Source organism: Nerophis ophidion, linkage group LG15, assembly GCF_033978795.1.
Source record: "Nerophis ophidion isolate RoL-2023_Sa linkage group LG15, RoL_Noph_v1.0, whole genome shotgun sequence".
In the NCBI taxonomy this organism is placed as follows: domain Eukaryota; kingdom Metazoa; phylum Chordata; class Actinopteri; order Syngnathiformes; family Syngnathidae; genus Nerophis; species Nerophis ophidion.
This window is the reverse complement of record NC_084625.1, coordinates 7,521,415-7,537,501: the sequence shown is the minus strand read 5'-3', so window position 1 is coordinate 7,537,501 and position 16,087 is coordinate 7,521,415.

Here is a 16,087-nt window from a genome sequence, read left to right as displayed (position 1 = left end):
TATATATATTTTTTTTTGTATTCTATTTTTGTTATTTTGAATTTAAAACCCCCTGGCGCTGTTCTGTACTGTTTTCATAATTTTTTGTAATGTTTTGTATTGTTGTTGGACTTACTGTGTATGATTGTTGAAATTTATAAATGAAATAAAAAATAATAATAATAAAAAAAAAACACAACTTTGTAACCTGACGCTCGGTTTTTTTATTTTGTACTATTTTCGTACTTATTTTGATTATTGTTTCTCGTCTGTTTGTAAATGTTGAAATTTATAAATAAAAAAATAAAATAAAAAACCGTTTGCTTGGAGACAGGAAGTCCAACTGTCAATCATAACATGCTCAACGTCCGAAGGTGCTCGGTGCAATTGCGACGCCAAGCGGCCATCTTGTATATTGCAACTTATCTGTACCTGGACCACTTCTGGTTCTTCCGGTTTTCTGCGGAATGTTTTCCCGCAACGTTCGAAGTGTCACTACGGGTCCGGCAGGATGTGACACAAGCTCAACAGGAAACGGTGAGTAAACCGGAACTAGTCTTGTCTCCTCCTTTTTTTTAAATAACAATCTCATTATAATGCTTTAAAAAAACGCAACTTTGTAACAATATTTACATTATTTAATCATTTTTTTTACATTTATTTACGGGCTTTAGTAAGGTTAACACCAAATCTAAACGGGTAGCCATTGTCAACTCACAAAAAAAACTGCTGCGTCACTCGGCGACTTTTAAGCTGCAGCTTTGTCAAGCTGATGACATGAACATGTGGGACTAACCGGAAAAACTCCTTCAAAATAATAGACTTATAGAGACTGATGTGCAAAACGGTGCATTGATAGTTTTATAGTTGCTTCTCTGAAAACTAAATTAGGGAAGGGATAGGTTAGGTTACCTTAAAGTGCATACATCTGGAGAAATCATGCATATTTTTATGATATATCGATCAATGTTTATTTATACAGCCCTAAATCACAAGTGTCTCAAAGGGCTGCACAAGCCACAACGACATCCGCGGTTCAGCGCCTACATAAGGGCAAGGAAAAACTTACAACCCAGTGGGACGACGATGAGAATGACTATGAGAAACCTTGGAGAGGACCGCAAATGTGGGTAACTTCCCCTCCCAGGGGAGTCCGGATGCAATGGACGTGGAGTGGGTTTGACTCAGTATTTGTGGAAGTCCAGTCTATAGTGGATCTAACATAATAGTGAGAGTCCAGTCCATAGTGGATCTAACATAATAGTGAGAGTCCAGTCCATAGTGCATCTAACATAATAGTGAGAGTCCAGTCCATAGTGGATCTAACATAATAGTGAGGGTCCAGTCCATAGTGGATCTTACATAATAGCGAGAGTCCAGTCCATATTGCCTCCAACATAATAGCGAGAGTCCAGTCCATAGTGGATCTAACATAATAGTGAAAGTCCAGTCCATAGTGGATCTAACATAATAGTGAGAGTCCAGTCCATAGTGGATCCAACATAATAGTGAGAGTCCAGTCCATAGTGGCTCCAACATAATAGTGAGAGTCCAGTCCATAGTGGATCTAACATAATAGTGAGAGTCCAGTCCATAGTGGATCTTACATAATAGCGAGAGTCCAGTCCATATTGCCTCCAACATAATAGCGAGAGTCCAGTCCATAGTGGATCCAACATAATAGTGAAAGTCCAGTCCATAGTGGATCTAACATAATAGTGAGAGTCCAGTCCATTGTGGCTCCAACATAATAGTGAGAGTCCAGTCCATAGTGGATCTAACATAATAGTGAGAGTCCAGTCCATAGTGGATCTAACATAATAGTGAGAGTCCAGTCCATAGTGGATCTTACATAATAGCGAGAGTCCAGTCCATAGTGGCTCCAACATAATAGCGAGAGTCCAGTCCATAGTGGATCTAACATAATAGTGAGAGTCCAGTCCATAGCGGATCTAACATAATAGAGTCCAGTCCAGAGTGGATTTAACATAATAGTGAAAGTCCAGTCCATAGTGGATCTAACATAATAGTGAGAGTCCAGTCCATATTGCCTCCAACATAATAGCGAGAGTCCAGCCCATAGTGGATCTAACATAATAGTGAAAGTCCAGTCCATAGTGGATCTAACATAATAGTGAGAGTCCAGTCCATAGTGGCTCCAACATAATAGTGAGAGTCCAGTCCATAGTGGATCCAACATAATAGTGAGAGTCCAGTCCATAGTGGCTCCAACATAATAGTGAGAGTCCAGTCCATAGTGGATCTAACATAATAGTGAGAGTCCAGTCCATAGTGGATCTTACATAATAGCGAGAGTCCAGTCCATATTGCCTCCAACATAATAGCGAGAGTCCAGTCCATAGTGGATCTAACATAATAGTGAAAGTCCAGTCCATAGTGGATCTAACATAATAGTGAGAGTCCAGTCCATAGTGGCTCCAACATAATAGTGAGAGTCCAGTCCATAGTGGATCTAACATAATAGTGAGAGTCCAGTCCATAGTGGATCTAACATAATAGTGAGAGTCCAGTCCATAGTGGATCTTACATAATAGCGAGAGTCCAGTCCATAGTGGCTCCAACATAATAGCGAGAGTCCAGTCCATAGTGGATCTAACATAATAGTGAGAGTCCAGTCCATAGCGGATCTAACATAATAGAGTCCAGTCCAGAGTGGATTTAACATAATAGTGAAAGTCCAGTCCATAGTGGATCTAACATAATAGTGAGAGTCCAGTCCATAGTGGATCTAACATAATAGTGAGAGTCCAGTCCATAGTGCATCTAACATAATAGTGAGAGTCCAGTCTATAGTGGATCCATAGTGAATCTAACTTAATACTGAGAGTCCAGTCCATAGTGGATCTAACATATTAGTGAGAGTCCAGTCCATAGTGAATCTAACATAATACTGAGAGTCCAGTCCATAGTGGATCTAACATATTAGTGAGAGTCCAGTCCATTGTGGATCTAACATAATAGTGAAAGTCCAGTCCATAGTGGATCTTACATAATAGTGAAAGTCCAGTCCATAGTGGATCTAACATAATAGAGGGAGTCCAGTCCATAGTGGCTCCAACATAATAGTGAGAGTCCAGTCCATAGTGGATCTAACATAATAGCGAGAGTCCAGTCCATAGTGGCTCCAACATAATAGTGAGAGTCCAGTCCATAGTGGCTCCAACATAATAGTGAGAGTCCAGTCCAGAGTGGATCCAACATAATAGTAAGGGTCCAGTCCATAGTGGATCTAACATAATAGTGAGAGTCCAGTCCAGAGTGGGGCCAGCAGGAGACCATCCCGAGCGGAGATGATATATCAAGAGTCAATTTATTGTTAGTACACTTGCATAAAAAACACTTGGTAAAGAAGTACGGTTTAACGCCAAATTCAGAAGTGCATTAATTTATATACAGTACAGAAAAAAAGTTACAGTATCTAAACATATATAATACATGTTTATAAGAAATTATATGAACATGCTGATTTTAAATGTATAAGCATACATATAGTTTGTGTGTCCCCCTGCCCTTTGGGTTCATTGGCGTGTATTAATTGACGGTTTGTGACTTTTATTGTGAAGGTTCTGACCAGAAGTCCTACTTAAGCTTGTATCCAACTTTTCAGAGGCGTTAATGTGGTTTGAGCTCCATAGCAACCAGATGACTGACACATAAAAGTGGACTACATAGTTGCAAAAAGAACTTATCCCAGTCAGAAGGAGATACTTTTTTTTGGAATAGAGAGCCTATAGAAGAAGAAAAATGCACTCGGCCAGGGCTGGCAGACACAAACAGACTTTGGACGCTCCTTCCGAGCCGAGAACCAGGACCAAAACGCTCAGAGTGCCCCCGTTGCGTGGAAACAGAGCAGCCAGCTGTCCCAGAGCGCCCCAGAAGGGGGGTCCCTCCAAGGTGAGCTTTGAACGCAGGACCAGGTCCAGCTCCGCTGCCCCCGGACCCGACGGACTGAAAGGAAAGCGGGGCTTACATGCAGAGTGGCGGGAAGGGAGCGAGGGTCCTGGGCAGAGGGGGCGAGGGGGCGTCCAGCCTCAGAAGAAGCTTGCAATCCAGAGGTGATTGTGACCTAACTCCATTGTGTTTTTCATGTAAAGTATCCGTTTTATGGAAACATCCTGTAATTAAAGGATGTGTGTGTGTGTGTGCGTGTGTGTGTGTCTTTAGCCGAGGCCATCTGTTGCTCATGTAAACAGCTGAGGCTTTGAACTTTGACCTGACCGTAATGCGGATCAAAGTAGACACCTCAAATCCACTCATGTGCACCCCAACTGTTGCACACTCCTGGCTTGGCAAAATGATTCTGACGCCTTCCGATGATCACGTCTGTGTCTGGTTTCAGCCACAACGCCTTCACTGTCATCCCCCCTGACCCCAAGAAGAGACGGGAGATCCAAAAAAGTGAGTTGGCCTGCACTTGAAACGGTAACAACAAACAAAAAAAGTGTTGGCGTGCATGCGTTTGAAGCCCGTGTGCTTGTTGGAGCAGAGGCGGATGCCGAGCTCGCCGCTCTGGAGGAGCTGAGGCTGAGCAGAGCGATGGCGTACGTCACCATCCAACCCAGCACAGTTGGTGAGAAAACAAAACAAGGATTGATTTTGTTTTGTCGTCAGACTTTCTTTTTTACAAACCCTGTTTCCATATGAGTTGGGAAATTGTGTTAGATGTAAATATAAACAGAATACAATGATTTGCAAATCCTTTTCAACCCATATTCAGCTGAATATGCTACAAAGACAACATATTTGATGTTCAAACTCATACATTTTTTTTTTTTGCAGATAATAATTAACTTAGAATTTCATGGCTGCAATACGTGCCAAAGTAGTTGGGAAAGGGCATGTTCACCACTGTGTTACATCACCTTTTCTTTTAACAACACTCAATAAACGTTTGGGAACTAAGGAAACTAATTGTTGAAGCTTTGAAAGCGGAATTCTTTCCCATTCTTGTTTTATGTAGAGCTTCAGTCGTTCAACAGTCCGGGGTCTCTGCTGTCGTATTTTACGCTTCCTAATGCACCACACATTTTCAATGGGAGACAGGTCTGGACTACAGGCAGGCCAGAAAAGTACCCGCACTCTTTCTTTTACAAAGCCAAACTGTTGTAACACGTGCTGAATGTGGCTTGGCATTGTTTTGCTGAAATAAGCAGGGGCGTCCATGAAAAAGACGGCGCTTAGATGTTGTTCCAAAACCTGTATGTACCTTACAGCATTAATGGTGCCTTCACAGATGTGTAAGTTACCCATGCCTTGGGCACTAATACACCCCCATACCATCACAGATGCTGGCTTTTGAACTTTGCATCGATAACAGTCTGGATGGTTCGCTTCCCCTTTGGTCCGAATGACACGATGTCGAATATTTCCAAAAACAATTTGAAATGTGGACTCGTCAGACCACAGAACACTTTTCCACTTTGCATCAGTCCATCTTAGATGATCTCGGGCCCAGAGAAGCCGGCGGCGTTTCTGGATGTTGTTGATAAATGGCTTTCGCTTTGCATAGTAGAGCTTTAACCTGCACTTACAGATGTAGCGACGAACAGTGTTTAGTGACAGTGTTTTTCTGAAGTGTTCCTGAACATATGTGGTGATATCCTTTAGAGATTGATGTCGGTTTTTGATACAGTGCCATCTGAGGGATCGAAGGTCACGGTCATTCAATGTTGGTTTCCGGCCATGCCGCTTACGTGGAGTGATTTCTTCAGATTCTCTGAACCTTTTGATGATATTATGGACCGTAGATGTTGAAATCCCTAAATTTCTTGCAATTGCACTTTGAGAAACGTTGTTCTTCAACTGTTTGACTATTTGCTCACGCAGTTGTGGACAAAGGGGTGTACCTCGCCCCATCCTTTCTTGTGAAAGACTGAGCATTTTTTGGGAAGCTGTTTTTATACCCAATCATGGCACCCACCTGTTCCCAATTAGCCTGCACACCCCTGGGATGTTTCAAATAAGTGTTTGATGAGCATTCCTGAACTTTATCAGTATTTATTGCCACCTTTCCCAACTTCTGTGTCACATGTTGCTGGCATCAAATTCTAAAGGTAATAATTATTTGCAAAAAAAAAAAAATGTTTATCAGTTTGAACATCAAATATGTTGTCTTTGTAACATATTCAACAGAATATGGGTTGAAAATTATTTGCAAATCATTGTATTCTGTTTATATTTACATCGAACACAATTTCCCAACTCATATGGAAACGGGGTTTGTATAACTACCGAATTTTTCGGACCATAGGATTATATGGCGCACCACCTTTTGCGGGTCCCGGGTCTATGTTAATACAAAAAGCACATTAAAGGGGTCATATTATTGTTTTTTTTCCCTACATTTAAAACACTTCCTTGTGGTCTACATAAGTGTTTTTCAACCACTGTGCCGTGGCACACCGCTGTGCCGTGAGATACAGTCTGGTGTGCCGTGGGAGATTATGTAATTTCACCTATTTGGGTTAAAAAATATTTGACCCAAACCAGTAATTATAATCTGCAAATAAAGTGTGGCAAAGTAACCGTGTAATACTCTTCCTTATCAGTAAGTGGCAGCAGGTTGCTAATTGCTTTGTAAACGTCGTATCTGACGCTTAAACCAAAAATAAACAAAAGGCGAGTACCCCTAAAAAAGGCATTGAAGTGGAAAACGAAACTGATACTGAACAGGCTCCAAAGTGAACAAAAACAGAATGCTGGACGACAGCAAAGACTTACTGTGCAGCAGAGACAGCGTCCACAAAGTACATCCGAACATGACATGATAATAGAGAATTTCCACCCAAAGAAGGATAGCGTCCGCACGACTTAAAATAGTCTCGATTGTTTAAACAAACACGGACACGTTTCCAGTGAAGGTTGGACTCTGTTGTCACCGATTCTGTACATAACTTTTATGGACAAAATTTCTAGGCACAGTCAAGGCGGTGAGGGGATCCGGTTTGGTGGCTGCAGGATTAGGTCTCTGCTTTTTGCAGATGATGTGGTCCTGATGGCTTCATCTGGCCGGGATCAGCCCAGTGTGAAGCGACTGGGATAAGAATCAGCACCTCCAAGTCCGAGTCCATGGTTCTCGCCCGGAAAAGGGTGGAGTGCCATCTCCGTGTTGGGGAGGAGACCCTGGTCCAAGTGGAGGAGTTCAAGTACCTAGGAGTCTTGTTCACGAGTGAGGGAAGAGTGGATCGTGAGATCGACAGCCGGATCGGTGCGGCGTCTTCAGTAATGCGGACGTTGTATCGTTCCGTTGTGGTGAAGAAGGAGCTGAGCCGGAAGGCAAAGCTCTCAATTTACCGCTCAATCTACGTTCCCGTCCTCACCTATGGTCATGAACTTTGGGTTATGACCGAAAGGACAAGATCACGGGTACAAGCGGCCAAAGTGAGTTTCCTCCGCCGGGTCGCGGGAATCTTCCTCAGAGATAGGGTGAGAAACTTGGAGAGGAGCCAGATGAGGTAGTTCGGGGATCTAGTCAGGATGCCACCAGAACGCCTCCCTAGGAAGGTGTGTCGGGCACGTCCGACCGGTAGGAGGCCACGGGGAAGACCCAGGACACGTTGGGAAGACTATGTCTCCCGGCTGGCCTGGGAACGCCTCAGGATTCTCCGGGAAGAGCTGGACGAAGTGGCTGGGGAGGGGGAAGTCTGGGCTTCCCTTCTTAGGCTGCTGCACCCGCGACCCCATAAGCGGAAGAAGATGGATGGATGCTAAAACAAAGACACTACACACAGGAAGACTCCAAAAACTCCAAATAAGTCACAGCTCGATGTCGTGACACTTGCTTTGAGACAAGAGCTATAGTGACGCATGCTTGGTTATGCTTTGAATTCATATCCAACAATTGCGACGATGACTTTTTAGTGAAGTGAATTTCTCTTGTGACTCAAAGCGCTTTACATAGTGAAACCCAATATCTAATTTTTACATTTAAAGCAGTGTGGGTGGCACTGGGAGCAGGTGCGTAAAGTGCCCTGCCCAAGGACACAACGGCAGTGACTTGGTTGGCGGAAGCGGGGATCGAACCTGCAACCCTCAAGTTGCTGGCACGGCCGCTCTACCAACCGAGCCATACCGCCCCAATACTGTCAATATCAACTACCGAGTTTACATTTTTAATGTTTGGTGCCGGCGGTGTGCCTACGCATTTTTTCAGTGAACAAAAATGTGCCTTGGCTCCAAAAAAGGTTGAAAAACACTGGTCATGACAAGTCAAATGTGCTTGTTCTATTGGCAGATAATTTTGCTTCTTTCAAATAAAATACCCCACCATTTTTGTATTTTTTTTCTTGTTTTTGAAGACTGACTTTTTGCAGTGTGTCCATCCATCCATCCTTTTCCGAGGTCGGGTCGCGGGGGCAGCAGCCTAAGCAGGGAAGCCCAGACTTCCCTCTCCCCAACCACTTCGTCCAGCTCTTCCCGGGGGATCCCGAGGCGTTCCCAGGCCGGCCGGGAGACATAGTCTTCCCAACGTGTCCTGGGTCTTCCCCGTGGCCTCCTACCGGTCGGACGTGCCCTAAGCACCTCCCTAGGGAGACGTTCGGGTGACATCCTGAGCAGATGCCTGAACCATCTCATCTGCTCCTCTCCATGTACCCGTGATCTTGTCCTTTGGGTCATCACCCAAAGCTCATGACCATAGATGAAGATGGGAACGTAGATCGAGCAGTAAATTAAGAGCTTTGCCTTCCGGCTCAGCTCCTTCTTCACCACAACGGATCGATACGGCGTCCGCATTACTGAAGACACTGCACCGATCCACCTGTCGATCTCCCCATCCACTCTTCCCTCACTCGTGAACAAGACTCCGAGGTACTTGAACTCCTCCTTTTCTTGGGGCAGGGTCTCCTTCCCAACCCGGTGCAGTGTGTAAGTACGTTAAATATAAATATTGAATACGATTAAAATGAAGGGCAAGATTATTACCATAATTCAGTGGCAATATTCAAGTGTGGCCCCAGTTCCCTCTGTAGTGGAAAAGTTGGGTCAAGAGGTCAAAAAGGTTAAGAACTCTTGATCTCTCTATAGCAGGGGTCACCAACCTTTTTGAAAGCAAGAGCTACTTCTTGGGTACTGATTAATGCGAAGGGCTACCAGTTTGATACACACTTAAATAAATGACCAGAAATAGTCAATTTGCTCAATTTACCTTTAACTCTATGTTATTGTTAATAATTAATGATATTTATCTTTGTGGAAACACTGATCATCTTAATGATTTCTCACAATAAATATATATAGAAACAGATAAATATATATATATAAAAAAAAAAAAAAGGGTATTACTGTCTGTCGTTCCGTCATACATTTTCTTTCCGTCTATGGAAGGTTTTTTGTAGAGAATAAATGATGAAAAAACACTTAATTGAACGGTTTTAAAAGAGAAGAAAACACGAAAAAAATGAAAATTAAATTTTGAAACATAGTTTATTTTCAATTTCGACTCTTTAAAATTAAAAATTCAACCGAAAAAAATTTGAATCTTTTTGAAAAAATTAAAAAAAAAAAATTTCATGGAACATCATTAGTCATTTTTCCTGATTAAGATTATTTTTAGAATGTTGATGACATGTTTTAAATAGGTTAAAATCCAATCTGCACTTTGTTAGAATATATAACAAATTGGACCAAGCTATATTTCTAACAAAGACAAATCATTATTTCTTCTAGATTTTCCAGAACAAAAATTTTAAAAGAAATTCAAAAGACTTCGAAACAAGATTTAAATTTGATTCTACAGTTTTTCTAGATTTGCCAGAATATTTTGGGTCAATTTTAATCATAATAAATTTGAAGAAATATATCACAAATATTCTTAGTTGAAAAAACAGAAGCTAAAATGAATAATTAAATTAAAATGTATTTATTGTTCTTTACAATAAAAAAATATATTTACTTGAGCATTGATTTAAATTGTCAGGAAAGAAGAGGAAGGAATTAAAAAGGTATATGTGTTCAAAAATCCTGAAATCATTTTTAAGATTGTATTTTCTCGCAAAAATTGTATTTCTGAAAGTTATAAGAAGCAAAGTAAAAAAAAAAAATTAATTTATTCAAACAAGTGAAAACCAAGTCTTTAAAATATTTTCTTGGATTTTCATATTCTGTTTGAGTTTTGTCTCTTAGAATTAAAAATGTCGAGCAAAGCGAAACCAGCTTGCTAGTAAATAAATACAATTTAAAAAATAGAGGCAGCTCACTGGTAAGTGCTGCTATTTGAGCTATTTTTAGAACAGGCCAGCGGGCGACTCATCTGGTCCTTACGGGCGACCTGGTGCCCGCAGGCACCGCGTTGGTGACCCCTGCTCTATAGGCTACCATGTTTACATTTTGTAAATGACTAAAATAAGAGAAAATTAAAGCTGCAAGCAGCGTTGGTTGGGTCCGCCTTTGGCCGCTGCCAAGCCCTGGTCTAGGTCAGACCTACATAGAGGTCTTTGTTTCATGTCTCTACGACATTCCTAACAGAAGTTACAAGCAGTTTTGTCTGGGTTTTTTCCTAGGGGGCGCTGGAGCGCAATTTTGACTTTTGGGGTTTGGTTTTTTATTAGATGGCAATTTTCGCCAGTCCTGATGTGTGTGTAAAATTTGGTGAGTTTTGAAGCATGTTAAGGGGGTCAAATTACAGCTCAAAGAGGCAAAAATGACCGTTTTTAGGAAACTTTGCGCAGGGGTTCTTTGAAGGCGCGTAAAATCAAAACTGGAGCAATAATCAAAACTTTGTTGGATAGTTTTAATGAAAAGGGTTCAATCTCTGTCCTGTGCGAGTTTGAAGCCGAAACGACAAAGGCACTCTGAGGAGTTTACGTTTGAAAAAGGTGACGGGTTTTTACAAAACTTTTATTTTGAAGGGATAATTTTTAACTTCCTGTTGATTTTTGCCGAAGGATGTCAATTATCTAAATGTAGGTCTAAGTGAGACCTACATAGAAGCTTTTGTTTCATGTCTTTCCGGCATTCCCACCGGAAGTTACAAGCAGTTTTGTCTGTGTTTTCTTCCTCGAAGCAGTTTTTGCTGTGTTTTGATCAAAAATTGCGCAAGAGCGCAATTTTGAGTTGTTTTTTTTTCATTAGATCGCAATTTCTGCAAGTCCTGATGTGTGTGCCAAGTTTGGTGAGTTTTGAAGCATTTTAAGGGGGTCAAATTTCAGCTCAAAGAGGCAAAAATTGAATTTTTATCGAAAATTTAGTTTTGAAGGTTTTTTTTCCAACTTCCTGTTGATTTTTGCCCTAGAAGGTGGAATTATGAAATGTAGGTCTAAGTTAGACCTACGTGACAGTTTTTGTTTCATGTCTGTACGACACTCCTAACGGAAGTTACAAGCAGTCTGTTTTTCTTTCCTTCCTAGGGGGCTGTAGCGCGCAATTTTGATTTTTCGGGTTTGGCTGCCTAATAAGTTGGGAAGGCATGCCAGACCGATGTGTGTGTCAAATTTGGTGAGTTTTGAAGCATGTTAAGGGGGTCAAATTACAGCGCATAGGTGCGGAATAATAATAAAACGCACCAGTTTCAATAGGGTCCTTGGCCCATGGCAAAGGACTCCTGTGGAGTCTTTTGCCATGGGCCAAGGACCCTAAAAAATGTGGAGTCCTTTGCCATGGGCCAAGGACCCTAATAAATATCTTGTGAGCTTATTGGAGGACATTTACCTGTTAACTGCTAGCCGATATCGTTCAACACTTGCGGCTGATATCGGACTGATATCTGATATCAATACGAGACCGGAACACCCCTAAATGTAACGATTGTGTTTGTGTGTGTTACCGTTATCAGGGGGCCGCATGAGTCTGGAGGCAGTCCGGCTGAGGCAACAGCAGGAAATGATGCAGACCAAGAGGAAACCGGTATTGACGATAGCGCACACGTGGATATCCAGTCCGAGTCATGCTCGAATAATAATAATAGAATAATGTCTTTGTTTGATGTTTCAGATGCGGAAGCAGCTGCTGGAGCAAACTCGTGTTCTGACGGGCTGAGCTCCACGCAAGAGAGGAGAATCCAAACCCTTTTTTAGAGTTACACAACGCAATAAATTATGCCAATCCAAATATTATAATAAGGGCTTTCCATGGCAACAACAAGACGTGGGGAGAAATAATAAACTATCAAAGCATTGATTGTAAGACAATATTCTACAAAAAACAACATGAAAACATGTCAGAATGCAACATAAAACTCAGTGGTTAGAGCAGGGGTGTTAAACTCATTTTTTGGAGAAAAATCCCCTCCAAAGTGGGCCGGACTGTTAAAATCATGGCATGATAACTTAAAAATAAAGACAACTTCAGATTGTTTTCTTTGTTTGAAAATAGAATAAGCACATTCTGAAATGTTACAAATTGGGGGTTTTTATACTTACATGTTGCGGTTTCTATCTTTATTTGTCTTTATTTATATTTTCTGAAAAATTATGTGATAATGTTCATCATTCAACTCATTAGTGTTAATTTTCAATTTATCAAGATGAAAAAATTATATGAAAATCAAATTACAGTATGTTATTCATGTAGTTTGATCAGTTTCCTCGACTGACGTACTAACATGTGGTTTATTTTGTACATATGTAGCATCATCTACAAAGATACAAAGAATTGCTATTGCGACATCTAGTGGACACATTTAGAACAGCTGTTTCTTTCAAAAATTTCATGTTCATTTTTATACTTGGCAAACTCATCCCGCGGGCCGGATAAAACCTGTTCGCGGGCCTGATCCGGCCCTCGGGCCGTACGTTTGACACCCCTGGGTTAGAGTGTCTTCCCTGAAATCGGCAGGTTTTAAGTTCAAATCCCAGCAAAATCATACCAAAGACTATAAAAATAGGAGCCATTACCTCCCTGCTTGGCACTCAGCATCAAGGGGTTGGAATTGGGGGTTAAATCACCAAAAATGATTCCCGGGCGCGGCCACTGCTGCTGCTCACTGCTCCCCTCACCTCCAAGGGGGTGAGCAAGGGGATGGGTCAGATGCAGAGGACACATTTCTACACACCTAGTGTCATACTTGCCAACCTTGAGACCTCGTAACGGGAGTGTATATTGTAGCGTCCCGGAAGAGTTAGTGCTGCAAGAGTTTCTTGGTATTTGTTCTGTTGTGTTATGGTGCGGATGTTCTACCGAAATGTGTTTGTCATTCTTGTTTGGTGTGGGTTCACAGTGTGGTGCATATTTGTAACAAGGTTAAAGTTGTTTGTACGGCCACCCTCAGTGTGACCTGTATGGCTGTTGACCAAGTATGGCTTGCATTCACTTATGTGTGTCTGTAACAGCCCCGTATATTATGCGACTGGGCCGAGACGCTGTTTGTATGGAGAAAAAGCGGACGTGTAAAGGACGCTAAAGGCAGTGGCTTTAAGGCACGCCCCCAATTTTGTTGTCCGGGTGGAAATTGGGAGAATGGTTGCCACGGGAGATTTTCAGGGGGGGGGGCACTGAAATTCGGGGGTCTCCCGAAAAAATCAGGAGGGTTTGCAAGTATGCCTAGTGTGTGTGTGACAATCATTGGTACTTTTACTTTTAACTTTAAAATGATGAAGAAGTCATGCAGGGTGAACATTTTTGGAGTCCCACGGACACCCTACACTTCTGTCATGATGCTGCGTTCAAGGACTCACTTGGAAAAACCGGCGTTTCCCCTCACTGAGTGGAAAGTGTAAAAATAATGCTTATCAACGCCGACAGCTGCCAGCACTAAAAGATGAGCTTGCATTGATGCTAAGATAAATATTATGTTGTGACGTTTATTTTTTATCATATAGTATATGTATTGTGTGCTTTTGTTTACCTTTTTCCCTCACTTTCTTTTCTTTTTATTTTAAATTGTAATTTTACTGCATTTTTTTTACATCACGGCCATGGGACTACAGATGAATTGATTGATTGAATGAAACTTTTATTAGTAGATTGCACAGTTCAGTACATATTCTGTACAATTGACCACTAAATGGTAACACCCGATTACATTTTTCAACTTGTTTAAGTCAGGGTCCACGTTAATCAATTCTAATCTAATGAAATGTATGTAATTCTGTTTTGGAATGTTATCCCTTAAATCCTGCTGATAACACATCTGATTTGTACCATGAAGTGACTAACGTGGACTTAAACAAGTTGAAAAACTTATTGGGGTGTTACCATTTAGTGGTCAATTGTACGGAATATGTACTGTACTGTGCAATCTACTAGTACAGTGGTTCTCAAATGAGGGTACGCGTGCCCCTGGGGGTACTTGAAGGTATGCCAAGGGGTACATGAGAGTTTTAAAAAATATTCTAAAAATAGCAACAATTCAAAAATTCTTTATAAATATATTTATTGAATAATACTTCAACAAATTATGAATGTAAGTTCATAAACTGTGAAAATAAATGCAACAATGCAATATTCAGTGTTGACAGTTAGATTTTTTGTAGACATGTTCCATAAATATTGATGTTAAAGATTTATTTTTTTGTGGAGAAATATTTAGAATGAAGTTCATGAATCCAGATGGATCTCTATTACAATCTCCAAAGTTGATGATTACTTCTATGTGTAAAAATCTTTATTTATAATTGAATCACTTGTCACTTTTTCAACAAGTTTTTAGTTATTTTTACATCTTTTTTTCCAAATAGTTCAAGAAAGACCACCACAGATGAGCAATATTTTGCACTGTTATACAATTTAATAAATCAGAAACTGATGACATAGTGCTGTATTTTACTTCTTTATCTCTATTTTTTCAACCAAAAATGCTTTGCTCTGATTAGGGGGTACTTGAATTAAAAAAATGTTCACAGGGGGTACATCACTGAAAAAAGGTTGAGAACCATCCATCCATCCATCAATTTTCTACCGCTTATTCCCTTTTAGGGTTGCAGGGGGCGCTGGTGGCTATCTCAGCTACAATCGGGCGGAAGGCGAGGTACACCCTGGACAAGTCGCCACCTTATCGCAGGGCCAACACAGATAGACAGACAACATTCACACCAATGTACTAATAAAAGTTTCAATCAATCAAAACGTACAGTACACATTGGTAGCTATAGTCATATGTAAAATAAAAGTATATATAATTTTCTGTACTAATCTTGAGTTAAGACGTATTTTTTAATATTGAACATGAATTCCATTCACACGAGTGGACTTTTTTTTTTTTAAATGTTTACCTACCAATTTTAACAATACGAAACAGATGAGAAACAATAATCAAAATAGTTCAACAACAGTATAAAACATACTGGTGGTGGTGGGGGGCGGGGGGGAGGGGGTTGCCCACATATGCGGTCCTCTCCAAGGTTTCTCATAGTCATCATTGTCACTGTCACCGACGTCCCACTGGCGTGAGTTTTCCTTGCCCTTATGTGGGCTTTACCGAGGATGTTGTTGTGGTTTGTGCAGCCCTTTGAGACACTGTTGAAATAGGGCTATACAAATAATAGGGTTGTGGGAAAAAAATTGATTCGACTACGAATCAAATCGAATACGTTATGCGATTCAGAATCGATTCTCTTTTTTTTAAAATTATTTTTGTTTTTGTTTGTTCTTTATCAATCCAACAAACCACTACACAGCAATACCATAACAATGCAATCCAATTCCAAAACCAAACCTGACCCAGCAACACTCAGAACTGCAATAAGCAGCAATTGAGAGGAGACACAAACACGACACAGAACAAACCAAAAGTAGTGAAACAAAAAATAATATTATCAACAACAGCATCAATATTAGTTATAATTTCAGCATAGCAGTGATTAAAAATCCCTCCTTGACATTATCATTAGACATTTATAAAAATAAAAATAAAGTGTCACAGTTGCTTCTTACACTTGCATCGCATCTCATAAACTTGACAACACACTGTGTCCAATATTTTCACAAAGATAAAATAAATCATATTTTTTGTTCGTTTAATAGTTAAAACAAGTTTACATTATTGCAATCAGTTGATAAAACATTGTCCTTTACAATTATAAAAGCTTTTTAAAAAAAAAAATACTACTCTGTAGCATGTCAGCACACTGGAGTAGATTCTGCTGAAATATATGTATTGAATGTATACAGAATCCTTTTGAATCGGAAAAATATCGTTTTTTAATCGAGAATC